The following is a 19924-nucleotide window of genomic DNA, read 5'->3' on the forward strand; positions in this document are numbered from 1 at the left end:
CTTTGACTAATACAGAAAAATGATCGTCATCTCCATTAGCCTATGGGTAGTAGGTCTTCAAATGCTTGGTGTTCTGAGGGTGTGGGAGTAGCTGGCCACTAAGGTCCTCTAGTCGATACGAGCCGAGTCGACTTGTACGTGACACCACATAGGGCCCTTCCCAATTTGGACCCAAGGCCCCTGTTCCCTCTTCCTTGGTGTTTTAAAATACCTTTCGGATAACCAAATCTCCAACTTGAAATCTTCTGATCTTCACCCAAGCATTGTAGAACTGCGACACCTGCTTCTGACGAACAATGGCCTAAAGTCAAGCTTGCTCCCTTTGCTCTTTCAGGAGGTCGAGACTGAGGGACATAAGATCGTCATTAGTCAGTTCGTCGAACGAGCTTGTCTGAGCCAAGAGTAATCCGATCTCTGCAGGGGTAACTGCCTCTACTCCATATGCCAATAAGAACGGGGTTTCTCCGGTGGCAGTCCGAGCTGTGGTTCAGTAAGCCCATAGAACCTTGGGAAGTTCTTCAGCCTAAGCCCCTTTAACCTTCTCGAGCTTGGTCTGAAGATAGTGTTTAATGATCTTATTGATTGCCTCCACCTGACCGTTCACCTGAGGGTATCGTGGCAATGCATAGATGTTACGAATCCCAAGGTTATCGCACATTCCTTTATATTGCTTATTATCGAACTGTTTTTCATTGTCAGAGACGATAGTCTGAGGAATTTTGAACCTGCATATGATATTTTTTCAAATGAAATCCGTGATCTTTTGCTCGGTAATCTTTGCTAATGACTCGGCTTCCACCCACTTGGTGAAGTAGTCGACCATTACTATGGCGAACTTGGTCCGGCCTTTGCCTGTGGAGAGCGGACCAATCAAATCGATCCCCCATTGGGCAAACGACCAAAGCCCGGTCATTGGCGTGAGCTCTTCTGGTGGCTGCCGAGGAATGTTTACAAATATCTGGCATTTATCACATCTTTGGACGAGCTTTCGGGCATCATGCTGGATGGTCGGCCAGTAATACATCTATCGGATGACTTTGTGTGCCAGTGAGCATCCTCTCAAGTGATTTCCACAAATTCCTTTGTGGATTTCCTTTAGAACATACTCTGCTTCTTCTAGTCAGACACATCTTAAGTAAGGGAGGTAAAACCCTTTCTTATAGAGCATACCATTAAGCATGGTATATCGGGTGGTCTTGATCTTCATTCGTCGTACTTCCATTCGATCTTCGGAGAGTTCGCCACTCTCGACGTATCGGATGATCGGATCCATCCATGTTGGTTCCGAGCTAACTGGAAGGACAAGCGTAGGGTTGACTTCGTCGATGCTCGGTTTAGCTAAGAACTCGATCGGGATGGACCTGGGGATTTCGTCCTCATCTGTTGTAGCGAGCTTTGCTAACATGCTGGCTATGGTGTTTTCCGCCTGTGAAACTAGGGCGATGTTACACTTCTGGAAACTTCCGATCAATTTCCTAACTTTTTGGAGATAGGCCTTCAGACGATCTTTCTTAGCTCAGTAGATGTCGGCTATTTGATTGGCGATCAACTATGAGTCACTGAAGACTTCAAGACGCTGAGCCCCCACGTTCGCTACCAGTTTGAGTCCGATGATCAGGGCTTCATATTCCACTGTATTGTTAGAGGCTTGGAATCCAAATCTCAAGGCATACTGCATGCACGTATGGTCATGAGTATTCGGGACTACCCCGACCTGTTTGCCTTAGAGTTGGATGAGCCATCAACATAGAGCGTTCAGAGTGGTGGGTCGGGGACTGGGTCGTTATTGAGTGGTTCAGCAACGTGATGGTCAGGGGAAGTCCTGATTCGGAAAAGTCAGCCAGGGATCGGTCTTGGATTGGCATTTGCTTTGCCGATTGTGTTAGTTCGACAATAAAATCCGTCATTGCTTGGCCTTTTATCGCGATTCGTGACTAATACTTAATGTCAAACTCACTTAGCTTGATGGCCCACTTGGTCAATCGGCCCGAGGCTTCGATTTTTTATAGGATTTAGCGAAGTGGGTGATCGGTCAGGACGACAATCGAGTGAGCTTAGAAATATGGCCACAGACGTCGGGAGGATGTGACCAAGGTTAAGGCCAATTTTTCCAAGGTCAGATATCTCGTCTTTATTGAAACTAATGCCTTGTTGATGTAGTAGACCAGTAATTGCCTTCCCTCATATTCCCTTATCAATGCCGAGCTAACTGCTGCGTCGAATATGGCTAAATACGGCAACAGTGTCTCACCTGGCTTGGGTTTGGAGAGTAACGGCAGTGATCCCATGTATTTCTTAAGTTGTTGGAAGGCGATCTCACATTCTTCGACCCATTCGATAATCTGCCTTCCCTTCGACAGTTTGAAGAAAGTGAGGCATTTATCAGTACCTCTAGACACGAAGCGGTTGAGGGCAGCTAGTCTCTGTATGTCTCTTCCGATTAGTCCTGTATGTCTTTGATCATTTTTGGAGATTGCATGTCGAGAAGGACCTTTATTTTTTCGGGATTGGCCTTTATCCCTCTCTAGCTAACCAAAAACCCGAGGAACTTTCCCAAACCTACGCCGAAGGCATATTTGTTTGGGTTTAGTTTCATTTGGTATTTTCGGAGAATGAGGAACATTTCCTCTAGGTCGGCCACATGATCGGTGGCTTTTATACTCTTGATGAGCATATCGTTGATATACACCTCTATGGTCCTCCCTATCTGGCTAGCGAAAATTTTGTTGACCAACCTCCAGTAGGTCGCTCCTGCATTCTTTAAATCAAAAGGCATCACAAAGTAACAGTCAAGACTTTTGGCGGTGACAAAGGCGGTCTTAGATCTATCAATTAGGTGCATTACAATCTGATTGTATCCTAAATATGTATCCATAAAACTAAGCAATTCGTGTCCTGCGGTACTGTCGACTAATTGATCGATCCTAGGGAGAGGAAAGTTGTCTTTTAGGCAGGCTTTATTTAGGTCGGTGTAGTCTACACAGACATGCCACTTTCCATTAGATTTCTTAACCAATACGACATTGGCAACCCATTTTGAGTAGTAGATTTTTTCAATGAAGCCGGCCTTGAGGAGCTTGCCGACCTCCTTCCTAATTACCGCTTACCTCTCTGGGCCAAGAGCACTTCGCTTTTATCAAATTAGGTGGTAGGATGGGTCAATGTTCAGCTGATGCATCATAATAACGGGATCAATGTCTGACATGTCCTCATGGGACCACGCAAAAACGTCGGCAAAGCATCAGAGGAGATCTAGTAACTTGTCCTGCAATGGTGGCACCAAGGATGATCTAATCTGCACCGCTTTGGAGGGATCAGACTTGTCCAAAAGAATCGAGACAAGGTCTTCCATGGGTCAGCCACGCGTTTGGGATTCCTCTCATGGGTCCAACGACTCGATCATCATCGTTTCACGGGGAACCCTCAAAGCCATGGTATAACATTGCCAAGCGTACTGTTGGTCGCCCTTGACAATTTTCACACCGTGTTTGGTTGGAAATTTCATAGCAAGGTGGTAGGTCGATACTGCCGCTTGGAGAAGGTACAATGATGGTCGACCAAGGTTTGTATTGTAAATGGATGATTAGTTGACTACCAGGAAGTCAATCATAATGGTGGTCTGATTTTTGTCGTCCCTAGTTGTAAGAGGAAGCTGAATAGCCCCTTCGGGCATGACCTGACCTCCAGAATCCGATTAGGGGAATTTTCATGGCTCGAAGTGAAGCCCGTCCAATACCCATCTTATTAAAGGCCTGGAGGAAAGTACGTCTGTCGACGAGCCTGTGTCGATGAGGATTTGAAAGACCCTTCGATTAGCCATAGTAAATGTGATTTACCAATGCATCGTCATGAGGGTGGTGAACACCCCGTGCATCTTTATCAGTGAAAGTCACACTGTACCTTTCTAATTTTCTCTCTTTCAATAGTCGGGCAAGGACCATAATTTCAGCTTTTGGGCATCCAATGCTCCTTGCATAGTTCTTTCGAGCATTGTTTGAATCACACCCGCCTTTATAGCCTCCAAATATCGTTCAGATCTCCGCAGTAGGTTGGTTATCCTCCCTCTTTGATCTATGTGCTTGCCAAGGTGGCCTTCCTGGATTAACCTTTCAATCTCCTGCTTGAGGTGATAACAATCACTTGTGTTGTGCCCCATGATCACGATGAAAGTAGCAATACTTGTTCGTGCTTCTTCGGTCGGGATTGCCTCGTAGTTTGTTCGGCCATTGAACAAAGTGTTCGTCCTTTATTTCCATCAGCATCTGCTTTAAGGTTTATTCGGTGGGGTGTAAGTGGCGAACTTGCTGTCAGGTTGTTTGCTCGTCTTACAGTCATCGCGAGATCGAACATCCTTTTATTTTCTTCTCGCATTGGTCAACTTTAGTTCTTTCTTTGCCTGCTCTTTAGTAGCAGAACTCTTATTTTGAACGGCGTCTCGCAAGATTTGGGATTTTTTGGTGTTCGCGTACTTCTGCGATTGCATTCAGTGCGATTTCATCCGAGTGTTTCCATACTTGCAATGCTTCCAAAATGAAGTACTTGATATAATCCTTCAGGAGCTCACCATCTTTCTGGACTATGTTCATCAAATGAGCCGGCGCTTTGAGTCTCTTCTTTCCTCAAATGAAATTGATGACAAAGGCCTCGCTGAGCTCGGAAAACGATCTAATTGACCTTGGTTTTAATTGTTTAAACCAAAGTCATGCAGCGTCAACCAAAGTTAGCGAGAAGGCTCGGCACATGACCGCATCAGACGCATTGTGGAGTTCCATGTAGGTTCAGAATGGCTCTATATATTCTGTTAGGTTAGTGCTTCCTGTGTAGGGGGTGATTTGAGGTAGTCGGAACCTATCCAGCAATCGCACCCGCATAATGTCTATTGTAGACGATCCTTTCATACCGTAAATCGGAGGCAGGTAGCGGTACTGTTCTCGACACATGAGATGGAATGGGTTCGGTAGGGGCGGGTTGAGGGTTCTGCTATGAGGCAACATGTATGACCGAGGGTTAAGGAGGGTTAACGCAAGGTTGGACGTAGCTCGACTGTCCTTCCCCTTGGTGATTGGGCTCATGGATGTGTTGTGGCTGCATATTTTCCATCATTTGTTTTAGATAGCCTAGGTCGGCTCTGATCTCTCCAACCTCTCTATCAAGAGCGTCTCATCGACCACCCCTACCATGCCTTTATTGACCACGTCAGCTCGATCCTGAAGTGGCCTGACATTTCGGAGAGCCACAGCAGCTCTTCGGTTGCTCATGGCATTCGACGGGCTGTGTGGCCTGGATAGGCGTAGGCACGATAATGATTGGGGTTTCTATGGGGGGAGATTGGGCTTTCTTCTTCCCTTTTGCCATTATTAAAAATCGTATGTTTGCTAGTAGAATTGGATTGGATTAACTGTATCGTTCCCACAGACGGCGCCAAACTGTTGATATAGTTTTTCGACAAACCCTTTATAACATTTCTCCTTGAACCTGCACGGACGAAGGTAAGAGACAAAGGAAGCCCTGGTTCGTTCAGGAGACTCTCCGATCCCTAAGTCAGGCTTGAGGTCTTCGAAAATAGATTAGTCGGGTATTTTCGGTTCCCGAGAACATACCTTAAGATGGAAGAAATTCGCCTATTTATAGGGTAGAGGGGATCCCGTTATGGAGGGGGGTCTTCCCTCATATCTTGGAGATCTGTTGCGATCTGGGATCTTCCCAAGATTGCAAGTTCCCTTGATTATCGGGATTTGATTTTATCTTCCGAAGATTTTGGGAGAGATCTTTGAAGATCCTTCGGACCTTGTAGTTCGATTTTAGGTCTTATCTCGAGGCGGGTGCTGAGTTGGAAACGATCAATACTGTTCTGCTCGATAGATCAGCATTCACCATTTTCAATCGTTAGCCGAGCCAGAAGGATAGTATTTCCCTCGTTCGGATGCTGAGACTTCTCGATTTTGTTAGGAGCGTTGTTTAGTTTACGGCGATCTATGACCAGGTTATGACCGATCTGTGACCGTTCTACAACTGATTTATGATCGATCTATGGCCGATCTATAACCGAGCTATGGTTGATCTGTGATCATCCTGTGACTGAGTTATGGTCAACCTATGACCGATCTATGACAGAACTATGTCCAGTCTGTAATCAATCTGTGGCCGAGCTATGGTCGATCCGTAATCGACATATTGTTGGTCTGTAGATGATCCATAATCGTCCTTTAGCCTACTTATGGATTAAGTCGGTCTTTCAACCACTTATGTGGGCTTAGAAGCTCTTCAAGTGTCCTTGCATTTGCGTTTTCCTTCTTGAAGGTTAGCCTACTTTCGGACGTGGAAACCTTGGTGATCGAGCTCAGGCTATTTCAATAGAGTTGGTCAATTCCATAAGCTGACTTTTGGACTTGCAGATTTTTGCCCAACAAATAACATGGATGAGTTTTCTTGTGGGCTATAATTTTAAATTTTATTGTTGCATTCGATAGTTTAAATGGATGTTATATAATAATCAAATGGCCCTATAAAAATCAAGGGTGGACACCTTTTTACCAACATTTCCTTTGGCGTGGCTTACCTAAATCACAAGGTAGTCTCTTTTGGGCCTTTGATCTCGTGTGGATTACATATCTCACATACATATCGAGGTAGGCCCCATAAAAAATTACATTGAAAAAATATATACATATGAGTGTGTGAGCGTGCTCAAATCATTGACACCGACCCCTCATTTTTTAAAGCTCACACGTGATGTGATATATGAAATCCATTCCGACCATTAGATGTGTAATCTCACTTTACGCCCAAGGTTATTAAGCCAACCACCTGATTCCGATGGGCCACACCAAAGGAAACAATTGTTAAAGAGATGTTCACCCTAAAATTGGGTTTTTTTTGTATGGCCACCTGACTTTTAAGTTGTTGACTAAAAGCCTCCTACTTTTAAACTATTTCCTATAACCTCGCCTACCTATTTCATACATGTCCTTCCGCTGCTTCCATCAACATAATCTTGATGGTTGTAGCCATTAACTGTAGAAAAGTTTCTCTTTAACTTGATTGACCGTAAATATTATTGTTCGGCCCTTCTCATGTTTTTACCTTTGCCAAATGACAGTACCGCCCTCCCTTTCTTCCCCATTTTAGCTCGTTCATTAATTGCATGAACATCATTACATGTAGACGCATGAGGATATATGGGGTCCACCATGATGTTATGCCTTATCCATGTCATTCATCCATCTTACCATATCATTTTAGGGCATGAGCCTAAAATTGAAGCATATCCAAAGCTCAAGTGAGCCACACCAAAGGAAACAGTGGGGTTAATGGCACCTACAGTTAAAACCTTCCTAGGGCTCACAGTCATGTTTATTTTTTACCTAACATGTTTATAAGGTCACACAGATATGGATGAAGGGAAAACACAAAAATCAGCTTGATCCAAAAAGCTTGTTGTGCTTAATAAGTTTTCAATTGTAGGCATTCAATTCCCATTGTTTCATATAAAGTGGTCTGCTTGAGCTTTAGATATGCTTTAGTTTTGGACTATTGCCTTAAAACGTGATGGCACAGTGGGCTTTACTGAGTTACTCAATAGGCCAACCCGTGTCCACTCACCTAATGGATGGGTTTGATCCAACACACATTGGCCAATCTTATGCATTATTAGTGGGCAAGGCAACCAATGCCTAGCTACACGGAGAGAACATTTGGCACATGGTATTAGATGGGATTAGGTGAGATGGGATTGTAATATCCATTGTTCAATCCACAAGCCTCGTTTGGATGAGATTACCATTAATCGCATTCAAACCCACAATGACTACCAGAATTCTCGAAATCCCATATCAGAACTAGCGCCTGATGCTTCTACATTTCTCGAGCCCATCCCTAGAATCGATGGTGGGATTTGAGAGAGAAAACCAAATCCTTCTCTCTTCCACGGTGAATCTCCCGTATGGAGGTGGGATTGACGCTGATTTAACCCAATGGTCCACCATCTTCATTTCTCTATAGGGAGATGGCAACGAGTTTGGTATATAGGGATGAACGATGGTTGCTCACACTACAGGAAGGAGGTCGCAACACGGGAAGGAGGTTGTCTTCTTCATTGCAAGCGAGCAGGTGCACAATATCCAGCCCTTTTGTTTCGATTTCATCAATTTTTCTCTTTCCAACTTTCAAATTTTCGATGCAATCATCCCTCTTTTAGGTGGTTTGCATGTGGCCTACGATTTTTTCGCTTTAAATATATCCTGATCGTAGCTATCTTCACATATTAGTGACAATCTCTCCTAATCAATGAGCTCCCTTCTCCAGCATTGTGTTTGTGATCCATGGCCTCTACATGAAATTGATTTTGATGTAAGGGCATTTTTCCCACCTCGACCGAAAATACAAGGATTGTCTTTGACCCTTCCAAACTGTCCCAAATGCTCTCCTAGGTTTTCCAATAAATTCTACCAACCATCCAAATATGACCATGCACAAGTCTTAGCAACAATGAATTCACTAGTTCCATTAAAACATGGCTTTTACACAACCATGTTTGTAGTAAATCCATGACAGCCCCTGACATGTAACAATGATGGCTTTTATATAATTCCATCCCATTTAATCCCATTGAATCGACGTGCCAAACAGGCCCATGAGAACGAGGGAAGTGGATTTAGGTGCTCAATGGAGTGTGATGGCATACACATGCACACATCATATTGTACATGTGTCATGGTTGTTGGATAATCCAACTCGTCCAAATCGCTGATTTAATCATGGATGGATCATAACAGAAATTTTCACTCACTGGGACTTGTGTCTGTTATTTCTATATTTCCACTGGTGGGAGCCAAGGGCATTGTGTATGCCATCCTTACAAGTATAACCCATTTTGTACAAGTTTATAGACCGATATTGATCTAACGGGTGTTGTCACACTTGGAAATTCATTACTTAAGTACTGTGACTCTAATCCTGAGTTGTAAGGTGAAACTTAAGTACCGTGACTCTAATCCTGAGTTGCAGGGTGAGAACTAAGTTTAATACATTCTTACATTCATAATGACATGCAAACCATCATCATCACTATTCAAATCATCATTCATCCAAGCCTAACTATGATTTAATCATCCCATACATAATAATTGAATCTAAATTTTAAATTTCAAATTCAAATTTCAACATTCACTACAATTCTGCTACCATCTTCATCTGCTCTCACTTTTCATTCTTAATTCATTACAATTCTTATGATAAAATTAAAGCAAAATAAAATATCCTAAACCTATGCAATAATGAAAGTATCCATCCAAATACTACTCATCTTCAGCTCCTCTCTCATCATATAAACTTGTACGCTATTGTTAATTTGGTGAGCTAGAAGCCTAGTGAGATTTTCCACCACAAGTTTGCTATAGACTCGATAATAGAAATAAAAAATGCGATTTCACGACTTAAACAGTCGAGACAAAATATAGGCAATAGAAGTATGACTCAAGACAAAGATTAAGAATGTCATGAACTCAAGTAAATATGGCAAAGGCAGTAAACTCGTATAACAAAATGCAATGCTACGATACAATACTAATAAGATGTGCATAATGCATAGGATATTTAATACATGTAATGCATGTCATGATCTTTTAGGGAACCCCTGCTAAAATATCCCACCACAAATAATCATCTGTGCCATTTAAGTCAAGGGAAACCTTGCTCAAATATCCCACTATAATCAATCATCCTGGCCATACAGGCTAATGAAACTGCTCGAATATCCCACCGCCATCATATCAAATTAGTTTAAGTTCAATACGTTCCATGATGAGACAAGTAATGTAATCATCAAGCACTTCATGTTTTTAATGCAATTCAATCAACTCCAAACATACAGCTTCAAGCACTACAATCATGATGCAGGCAGACATGAGAATCGACATGCAATGTAAGGTACGCATGTTAGAATACATCAATAGTACTAAAACAATAATTGTAATAAAAATCAACTATGCAAATCAAGCTTCAAGAAATATGCTGATATCCTATCATCAACAATATAAAATCAAAACATATCTCAATACGAAAGAAAATAAAGGATGTGAAGTCGATGGGAATACCTTCGAACCAAAAGAGAGAAAAATGGGCTATTCCCAAATAAATGGTACATATTTAAAGCGACAAAGGGATAGATTTGAGGTAAGAGGGCTAGATCAAATAAATAAAGGAGAATTACGAATACACGTGAATGCAAATTTGGAACAATGGAAGATCACATACCAAGGATCACACAAAGAAGGAAGATGTACGAAATCTAATGAAGGAAAATCAAACAAGTAAAGGATCACTCACCTGGTTGATGGTACTGAGTCTAGATCGTGTTTGGACTTACTTGTGTTCAAATCATCTTGTTGTGGATTCAACTTGGCTTGAACTCTGTTGAATCAATCTTAACTCAACGAGTTGGCGAAATGAGTTAAACGAGACTATTAGGTAAATATAGTAATATGAAAATTGCACTCTAAACATAATTTGGAATTCACTAAGAGCCTGTTTGGGCAATTGCATTAGGGAGGATTACGTGGGATTGAATAAGAAAAATTAATGGTTCAAACTTCATGCATGTTTGGTTATTAGCTTTGGTGATATTGGTTTAAGACTTTGGAAACTAAAACGAATAGAAATTTGAATTCTCCTGGTCCCGTTGGATTTACACCTACCGTGTGAATCCCACATGGATTTAAGAAGAAGAAAAAATTGGTATGTTGCACGGTGGTGTATGGGTGTCACCAAGTTTCGTGGGGCCCACTATAATATATGTATTATATCCATACCGTCCATCCATTCTGAGAGATCATATTAAGCCATAAACCCAAAAATGAGATAGATACAAAGATCTAGTGGACCACACCACATAAAGTAGCAAGGATAATGATTCCCATCGTTGAAACCTTCCTAAGGCCCATCATGATGTTTATTTGTCATCTAAGATGTTCATAAGGTCACACAGACCTGGGTGAAGGTAAAAAACAAATATCAGACTGATTCTAAACTTCTGTGGCCCGCTAGAAGTTTTCAATGGTAGATGTTAAATCTTACTAGTTTATGTGGTGTGGTCCACTTAAGATTCTAATATGCTTCATTTTTGGGCTCGTGCCCTAAAATGATCGTGTAAAATGGATAGACGGTGTGGATGTAATACATACATCGCTGTGGGCCCCATAGAATGTGGTGACATAAACATAAATGTAGTGCGTCTTCGTCACAATCCACGACATCTTATCCGATGCAGCTGGTGAGTTTTCACCATTGCTAGGCAAACACGATAACCATCGTCGTCCCAGGATATTCCAACTTATCCAAACAAACCGTTAAAACATGTCCCGGGATATTGCAATACCGTAGAACTTTAACCCATCCACCGACGACATCATCATTACCTTAAAACTAGTTCCATCCCTTCTAATCCCACCTAATGCAACCGCCAAACACGCCCTAACGATTGTCCTGTCTTGTACACATCTTAGCCTAAATTCGTATTGTCCTGTCTTGCACACATCTTAGTCTTAATTTGTCTCAACTCGCAAGTCCAAAAGACAACCAACTGAGTCAACTCGATTCGACTCAAGTTGATCTAACACAACCTAGTCGTGGGTTGTTGAATGCAGCATGAACCAAAGCCCTGGTGATACAGAAATCCCAAGGCAGTGTCCAGATGCTCTGGACCCTGACCAAACCCCAAACTCAATTTGACTTGATTGAGTCAACTTGGTAGAGCACTGCACTCAGATTGTTGTGTCTCCCTCATTCTTTTTTTATTTCCTTTTAATTTTAATTTTAATTTTTTCCCTTGATTCATGTCCAATAACCTGATTCATGTTTAGGAACCAGACTCAACCTAACCATGATTCATGTACAGAACTGAACTCCACCCAATTAGTAAGTTGGCTCAGGCTGCACCGGGTCTTCTCTCTCGTTTCTCTCATTTTATCTCTCTTGACTTATCTCTGTAATAGGAGTGTTATGATTCCTTTTCTACTATCGGAGAGTCTTTTTATAAGTTGATGAGTTTATAGAACTTGGGTTCGAAGGACTGTGACATCTTATGGTTAGAAGTTTCGAGCATCCTCTTCGTAAGTAACTGATCAAGATGTTGTCTGGATAAAGATTTAAATTTTTTGACCTATATACAGTGATTATATTATAGTTAGAAGGCCCACAAAATGCACTGCCTGGATTTGGTTTCAATAACCGAATAAGAAGTTGCGGCGGTAGTGATTGTTGGACGGGAAAGATGAGCCTGTTTAATGGCGGATTCGAATCCGATGGGGATTTTTCCCCTATGATTCTTCCGAACGGTCTTGGTGAACCTGGGAAGCTTGTGGACCCCGCAAATGGAGCTCCAAGAAGGTTTATACGGTGGATTTGTGGTTGAACCATTTCATCTACACTCTCTTGCAATGGGGAATTCTGGCATGAATATTGGCATAACGACAATGTTCGTTTTTCGTGTAACATAACTGGGTTGATCAAATGAAGCCTTTGTGTGTCTTCAAACAATTGGATCACAGTACAATAAATATAGGGCCCACCGTAATGTGTGTGGCATATCCACACCGTCCATTCATTATGCCAACTAAATTTAGAGCATGAGCCCAAAAATTAGGCAGATCCAAAGCTCAAGTGGACCACACCACACAAAATTGTGAGAATTAAATGCTTACCATAAAAAACATTTTGGAGCCCTACGTGACCCTATGAATGAGTTAGATGATGAATAAACCTCAACGTGGGCTCAGTAAAAGAACTAGCTTTCTATGGTGGACAAATTAAGTCCATTGTTTCCTTTCATGTGGGTCAATTGAGCATTGGATCTGTCTCATTTTTTGGCTCACGTCCCAAAATATTTTAATAAAACAAATGGACGACACAGATATATTATACACATTTAGGTAGGGCCACGGATTTAAGTCAATATTTTTTGAATGGTTTTCTAAGTGGAAATGCTAACCCATTTTCAAATAAGTGAAAATTTAATAACTACTTATTTACAAGGCGAATATGATACGAAATCTAATGGATGGTGAATCTTGTGAATTAGAATATGAAATTAAACGTGTAGGTTCAACTAGACTAATTAGTCATTGTTTGAAATTTCATCACGATCGTTTTCCTACAAATAGGTTTCCAAAGGATAGTGTATGGTAGGCATAAATAAACATACAATACTTAATTTGATAATTGGTGTACCAAGATTAAGATGATGGAATTAAATTTGGGGATGATTGGAGGTCAACGGCCAATATGGAACATTTATCCATTTAATGATGATGCAAGTGTCTACTTTGAATGGCTGGATAACTTGATTGGTTTATAAAAAGTCTTCTCAATGGTCTGGATTGATGACTAATGGAGTGGGTTAATATATAAAGGTTCAAAGTTCATCATGGTGTGTATACCCGTCTAAGAGTGCGTGCATGAGTGTTCATGTACACAACTCTACCTTGAGTGTTAAAATACACACTTTTACATACACGAGAAGGCACTCATGTACATACTCATATGCTCAATTTTTTGAGATATTACAACTATCAATGGCCCAAAAATGAGGCAAATCCAAGGCTAAAGTAGGCCACCCAATAGGAAACAGTGGAATTGAATCCCCACAATTGAAAATTTCATGGGGCACAGGATGCTTGTGAGAAATCCACACAGTCCAACTGTTTTGACAGCTCATTTTGTGGCATGGGCCAAAAACTGAGGTTCATTTCAAGCTCGAGTGGGCAACACCACAGGGAATAGTGGGATTGAATGCCTACCATTGGAACATTTGGGGGCTATTATGGGGCTCACTTTGAGCGTTGGATCTCCCTCATTTTTAGGTCCATGTCCTAAAGTGAGCTAGCAAAATAGATGGATAGGGTGAATTTCCCACAACCATTAAGGTATGACTTCATATGTTTGAGATTAGGTTGGCATGGCAATCAACCTCAATAAAAGGTTTAAAGAGGTGAGGGTTGCCTGACATTAGGTGGGCCCACCACAAATGTCCATGACAAATCTACTCTGTCTATTGGATTTTCCATGTCATTTTAGGGCATGTGCTAAACAAAGAGGCCGAATAAAAGCTTAGGTGGGCCAAATGAACAAAAGAGGGTGAGGATTAAATGCTTACTATTGAAACATTCGTGGGGTCATAATTGTTTGTGACAAATCTATCCGTCCATTTGTGTTTCCAAATCATTTCAGGGCATGGACCCAAAAATGAGGCAGATCCAAAGCTCAAGTGGGCCACATGATAAGAAATAATGGGATTGAATGCCCACCGTATAAGTTTATCAGGCCACTGAGGGGCCCACTTTGATCTATGGATCTGACTCATTTTTGGGCTGAAGCCCTAAAATGAGCTAGAAAGGTAGATTTCTAACAAACATCAAGGTGGACCCCATATATGGTAGGGGTTAGGTTCACACAATCCACGTGGGGGGAATTCAAGTCCATAGGGCGAGAGTTGCTCAACCATAGATGGGGCCCACCTTGATGTTTGTGATAAATCCACTTCATCCATTGGATTTTCATTTCATTTTAGGACATGGCCCAAAAATGAGGCTGATCCAAAGCTCAAGCGGGCCAAATGAACATAAAAGAGTAGGGATTGAACGTCCGCCATTGAAATATTTATGAGGTGATGGGATGTTTATGACAAATCTACCATGTCCATCTGCCTTTTTCAGTTCATTTTATGCCATGGGCCCAAAACATAAAGCATATACCTAGATTGAGTGGGCCATGCAATAGGAAACAGTGGGATTGAACTCCCACCTTTGAAACAGATTGGGGGTCATCTTGGAGTCCACTTTGGGCTTTGGATCTGTTTTATTTTTGGGCCCATGCCATAAAATGAGCTGGAGAAAAAGATGGACAGGTGAATTTGTCACGGACATCAAAATGGACTCCATGCCTGATCAAGGTTGGTTAGCACGTAAATGGGAGGGCAGTTTCATTGATCAAATAAAAATCCCGAAAAACAAAAATCTATTTATATACATAACTAACAGCTCTAGTGTGGTGAAAACTATGGACAAGTTTTGAAAAATAGTTTGAAAGTGGAAATTTTTTTATGCTGGCTGAAAAGTTAGGCGGCTATTTAGAAAAATAGCTAAATTCTATTCCAACAATGGATGCCACAATAAAATAAAGAAATGAGCTAAAAATTTCACATGAGTCCTTTAAGAAAATAATTTGGAGAGTGAGCATTGCTTGTATACTATGAATTGATTTTTAGGCCCCAACCTAACATGTGGGTAAATGGGTTGGATTTCACAAAAAACATTATGATGGGGCCCACCTGAGTCACTGACCCATATATCAGTAAGCGTGTCCCAAATATAAACATTGGGATACGAAAAGACTCTAAAAGGGTCATGGATAGCATTACGTTGTAAAGCTTTGTTAGCCCAACAATAATGTGTTTGTTATATCCATACTATCTATCCAATTTGTGAGAATATTTTAAGCATGAACCAAAAAATGAGACAGATTCAAAGCTTAAGCAAACCATACCATGAAAAGCAGTGGATACAATGATCGCCAGGGTTGAAACCTTCCTAGGGCCCACCATGATGTTTATTTGACATACAACTAGTACATAAGGCCACACGACCTGAATGAATGGAAAATAGAAATATCAGCTTGATCAAAACTTCTACTGCCATAAGAAGTTTTTAATGATAAGAGTTCGGTTCCCATTGCCTTTTATGATATGGTCCACTTGAGCTTTGGATTTACTTCATCTTTCGGCTCATGCTTTAAATTGATCTAGCATAATGTATGGATAGTGTCATATAACACATATATTATAGTGGGGCCCACAAAACTTTTCCACTTCAACACACCAAGGAGGTCGGTGCAACTCTTGTTGTTGGGCCTACCTCAATGCATGTATTTTATATCCATACTATCCATCCGTTTTTCCATAGCATTTTGGGTCATGAGCCCAAAAATGAATGATCCAAATCCCAGGTGGACTACATAGAAAAAGTGGTTTTTATCTATTAAAAACTTCTAGTGGGCTACAAAAGTTTTAGATCAATCTAGCATTTGTTTATTCTGTTCACCTAGGTTTGCCTGACCTTATCAACACGCCAGATGGAAAATAAACATTACAGAAACACTATAATAAGCCAGAGCAAGGTTTTAATGGTCGTCCAGTCACCACTATTTTCTATGGTACAGTCCACTTGACATATGATATACTTCCTTTTAAGGGATGAGCTTGAGGTTAAAAAAATGGATGGACATGGACAACATGGATATAAAATAGATATGTTAGGTGGACCCCACGACAAGGGCTACACTGTCTCCCAGCCCCACCCAAGATAGTGGGGCCCACCTTAATGTATGTACGCTATATCCACACCATTATTTCAGGGCATGAGCCGGAAGCAGGTCCAAATCTTAGGTGTACAATGCCATGGGCAACAGTGGTGATTGAACAACCCCCCCTAAAAACGTCCGGAGCCCACCGTAATGTTTCGGCAATGTTTATTTGCCATCCGACATGGATAACGGAAAAGTAAATATCACCCTGCCCACGAGAAGCTTTTAGGGCGTATACGTGGGATGGGATTAAAAAAAAGGTGAATATTACCCATGGCAGGGGCTGTCCCCAGTTGCCATGGGACAAGATTAATTCTATGCTTTGCTGGTAATATGGTGGTATATTGAATGGATATACCCACCATCACTTGAAATTATTGAGAATAACACACATGTGTTATATTTAAATTGTTCATTTGTTTTGTAACCTAATTTTATGGCATGAGCCTAAAAATGAGGCAGATCCAAAACTTATGTGGCTCCAAAGAAGTTTTCAACGTAAGTTTTCAATCCCAGTTACTTTCTATGGTAGGGTCCACTTGAGCTTTAAATTTTCCTGATTTTTTGGCCAATGCTCTAAAATAATCTTAAAAAATGGGTGGACGGTGTAGATATAGCCCACACATCATGGTGTGACCTACACAAGTTGCTAACATTGAGTGAAATTGGCGCGGGACCAATGCAATTCCATCTACAGCTTTTCCGTTCTTCCCAAACATGGAGTGGGATTGGCAAAAGACCAGATGCAGTTCCATCCCACCTAATCCCTTCTAATCCCACTGCCCAAACACGCCCTTAATGGTCAGTCACCGGTGTTTCCTATGGATGGTCCACGTGAGATTTGGATTTGCTTCATTTTTTAGACCCATGCCCTAACATGATCGGCCAAAACGGATGGACGGAGTCAATATAAATTACATACATCAAGGTGGCCCTACGGTAAGGGCTGCACCTACTCCGTTGTCCCTGAAACGGATGCGGATTAACTACTGACAGGTCGAGTAGCGAGACTCGCTACTGAAGTGATGCCACCGAGTTATGTGGCCCCACCATGATGTATGTTTTGTATCCACACCGTTTATTCATTTTGATAGATCATTTTAGGGCCTGATACAAAGAATGAGGGAGATCCAAGGCTGGAAGGACCCCACCAGAGAAAACAATGGAGAGAGTGACACCCACCGTTGAAACCTTTCAAAGGTCCACCATGGTGTTTATTTGAGATCCAACCTGTTCATGTGTTAAAGCAGACAGGAAAGAAGGGAAAATACAAATATCAGCTTGATCGAAAACTTTCGTGGCCCTTAGAAATTTTTAATGGTGGGCGTCACTCTCCCCACTGTTTTCTGTGGTGGGGTCTACTCGAGATTTGGATCGGACTCATTATTTGGATTATGCCCTAATATGATCTCTCTAAATGTATGAACGGTGTGGATACAAAACATACATGATGGTGGGCCCACGAAGTTGGTGACGTCACTTGAGTAGCGAGTCTCGCTATTCAACCTGCTGGTATCTAATCCGCGTCCCCTTGAAACGGGCTTCATGTCGTTTTCTTGTTTCAAAAGACTCTTGAGTCGAAAGACAGGGCACGGAGGGAGGGAAGAGAGAGATCGAGAGACTGTTGCAGTAGAGAGGCGCAGCAGAGGAGAGAAGAAGGAGAAAAAGAAGCGGACGATATTCGACACAGCTGGTATGTTTTCTTTCTTTTTCTTCTTTTTCTTCTTATTCTTCTTCTTTTTTTTTTCTTCGACACAGCTGCATCCATGATGTTTTTAATAGTAGGAATTTAGTTAAGATTGTTTCTTGTGGTGTGACCCGCTTGAGATTTGGATCGGCTTCATTTTTTTGGATCGTATCCTAAAATGAGCTTTCAAAACGGATGGACGGTGTGGATGTAAGGAAAGTACATCACCGTGGGCCCCACAGTTAGGCATCCGAAACCGCCCTGCCAAACAGCCCCTTATCTCTATTATTCTTTTCGAAATGTCTGAAGACAGCCATGGGCTTCCCACCTTTTCATGTGATATCGGTTGATATCGACCGATATTGTTGATATTCGCCATTTTATACAAAGGGCTGGTCGCGATATCTGTGATACTATGCGATATATCATGATATCACTACATTACACGATACGAGGAATTCCTGCGACTTCAGGGGCATATCGTATCTCTGCACTGTGATACACGATACATCAGCTGATATGTTGGCCAATATCTGCAATAATGAAATCATTGATAGGAATAACCCTTCCAAAACAAGATTTTGTGGACCTCATAATGCAGGCGCATTTTCACACCGGGCTCGAGAGGGGTAACATGTGAGATGCGGGGACACACTTGGGGTGGGTGGCCCGTGTGAGGCGGGCCCCACCTGTGTGAGGCAGGTGGCTCATGTGAGGCGGTACCCAGGTGATGTGGGGCCCACGAGGGGGGTTCGGCTGAGATCCTAATCCATGAGATGTTGGGCCTGAGCTATAAGATAAAAGGATTGATTCACCATGCTATAATAGTTCGAGCTTTTAAAGCAAGTTGTTAATTGTCCCGCGTCAAATTGGTATCAGAGCGGGAGGTCTCATGTTCGAGACTCCTCATCGCGGGTGCTTAGTGGGGTAGCCTGTGGGATGCGGGGACACACTTGGGGTGGGAGGCTTGTGTAAGGCAGTACCTATATAATATGGGGCCCATGAGGGGGGTTCAGCCGAGATCCTAGCTTATGAGATGTGGGGCCTGGGCTATAAGATAAATGGATTGATTTGCCCTGCTCTGATAGTTCGAGCTTTTAGAGCAAGTGGTTAATTGTTGATAAGAGACAATTTGTTTCAGTGATTATTTATGAGGATGAATATTTAATAACCCATATTTAAATTCAAAGGATAGTCTATGAAACATGATTATAAGACCATGGATTTTGTATGGTACAACAAGAACATGACCTGTTCATACCAATCCAAGGATGCAATTTGGGGGTAGATATTGGCCACTATATGGTGCTGTGGAACTTGAATTAGTAAATCCACATGTTCAAAATCTTTCTAGTTTTTGTTCAAGAAGGCGCTTTGGATTTGTGGAGAATTCAACCATTTGGAACAACACCTTTAATGAAGTGTTAGAAGGGCTATTTAGGTTTTTGGGCAAAGTTGTGTAATTGGCAAGTAGCTGTGACAAAAACATGTATATGGTTTGTCAACCCCCATGTGCATGAAAACCTAGGCACTTTTAAATAAATAATCCAAGACAACATGAATGGGTTGTTTCTACTTAAAAGGTAGAACTCCTTGTCAATACTTTTATTTTTACACGTGTGACATATTCAAATGTGCTACACATGTGGTCGTCCAAGTTGAAGCACCTCGCATGCCGCCATCGATCTTCAAACATCCAAAAATGTGGCACATGAATATATACATGCGTCCAATGTTTGCATGCACATGTGTCAGTGGGCAAGTGCCAACATTTATATTGTTGCCCACTTGATGGTCCAATGCGTAGACCACTTGATGGCCCACTTTAGCAAACCATGAAATCAGAAATCTAACCTTCAAGGAGGTGAATGGGTATTTTCAACG

General features: G+C 41.8%; 1 protein-coding gene across 2 annotated transcripts in view; it reads left to right on the plus strand.

Moving 5' to 3' along the window:
• Positions 1-17922: 17922 nt before the first annotated feature.
• The window catches only part of LOC131219276 (pre-mRNA-splicing factor ATP-dependent RNA helicase DEAH1-like), a 95767-nt gene continuing 93765 nt past the window's right edge, over positions 17923-19924 (plus strand). For both annotated transcript variants that reach the window (XM_058214337.1, XM_058214338.1), the window contains exon 1: positions 17923-18046. The gene's annotated coding sequence lies outside the window, so the exon portion shown is untranslated. The remainder of the gene's footprint in view (positions 18047-19924) is intronic.

This window comes from Magnolia sinica, chromosome 11, assembly GCF_029962835.1.
Source record: "Magnolia sinica isolate HGM2019 chromosome 11, MsV1, whole genome shotgun sequence".
NCBI lineage: Eukaryota > Viridiplantae > Streptophyta > Magnoliopsida > Magnoliales > Magnoliaceae > Magnolia > Magnolia sinica.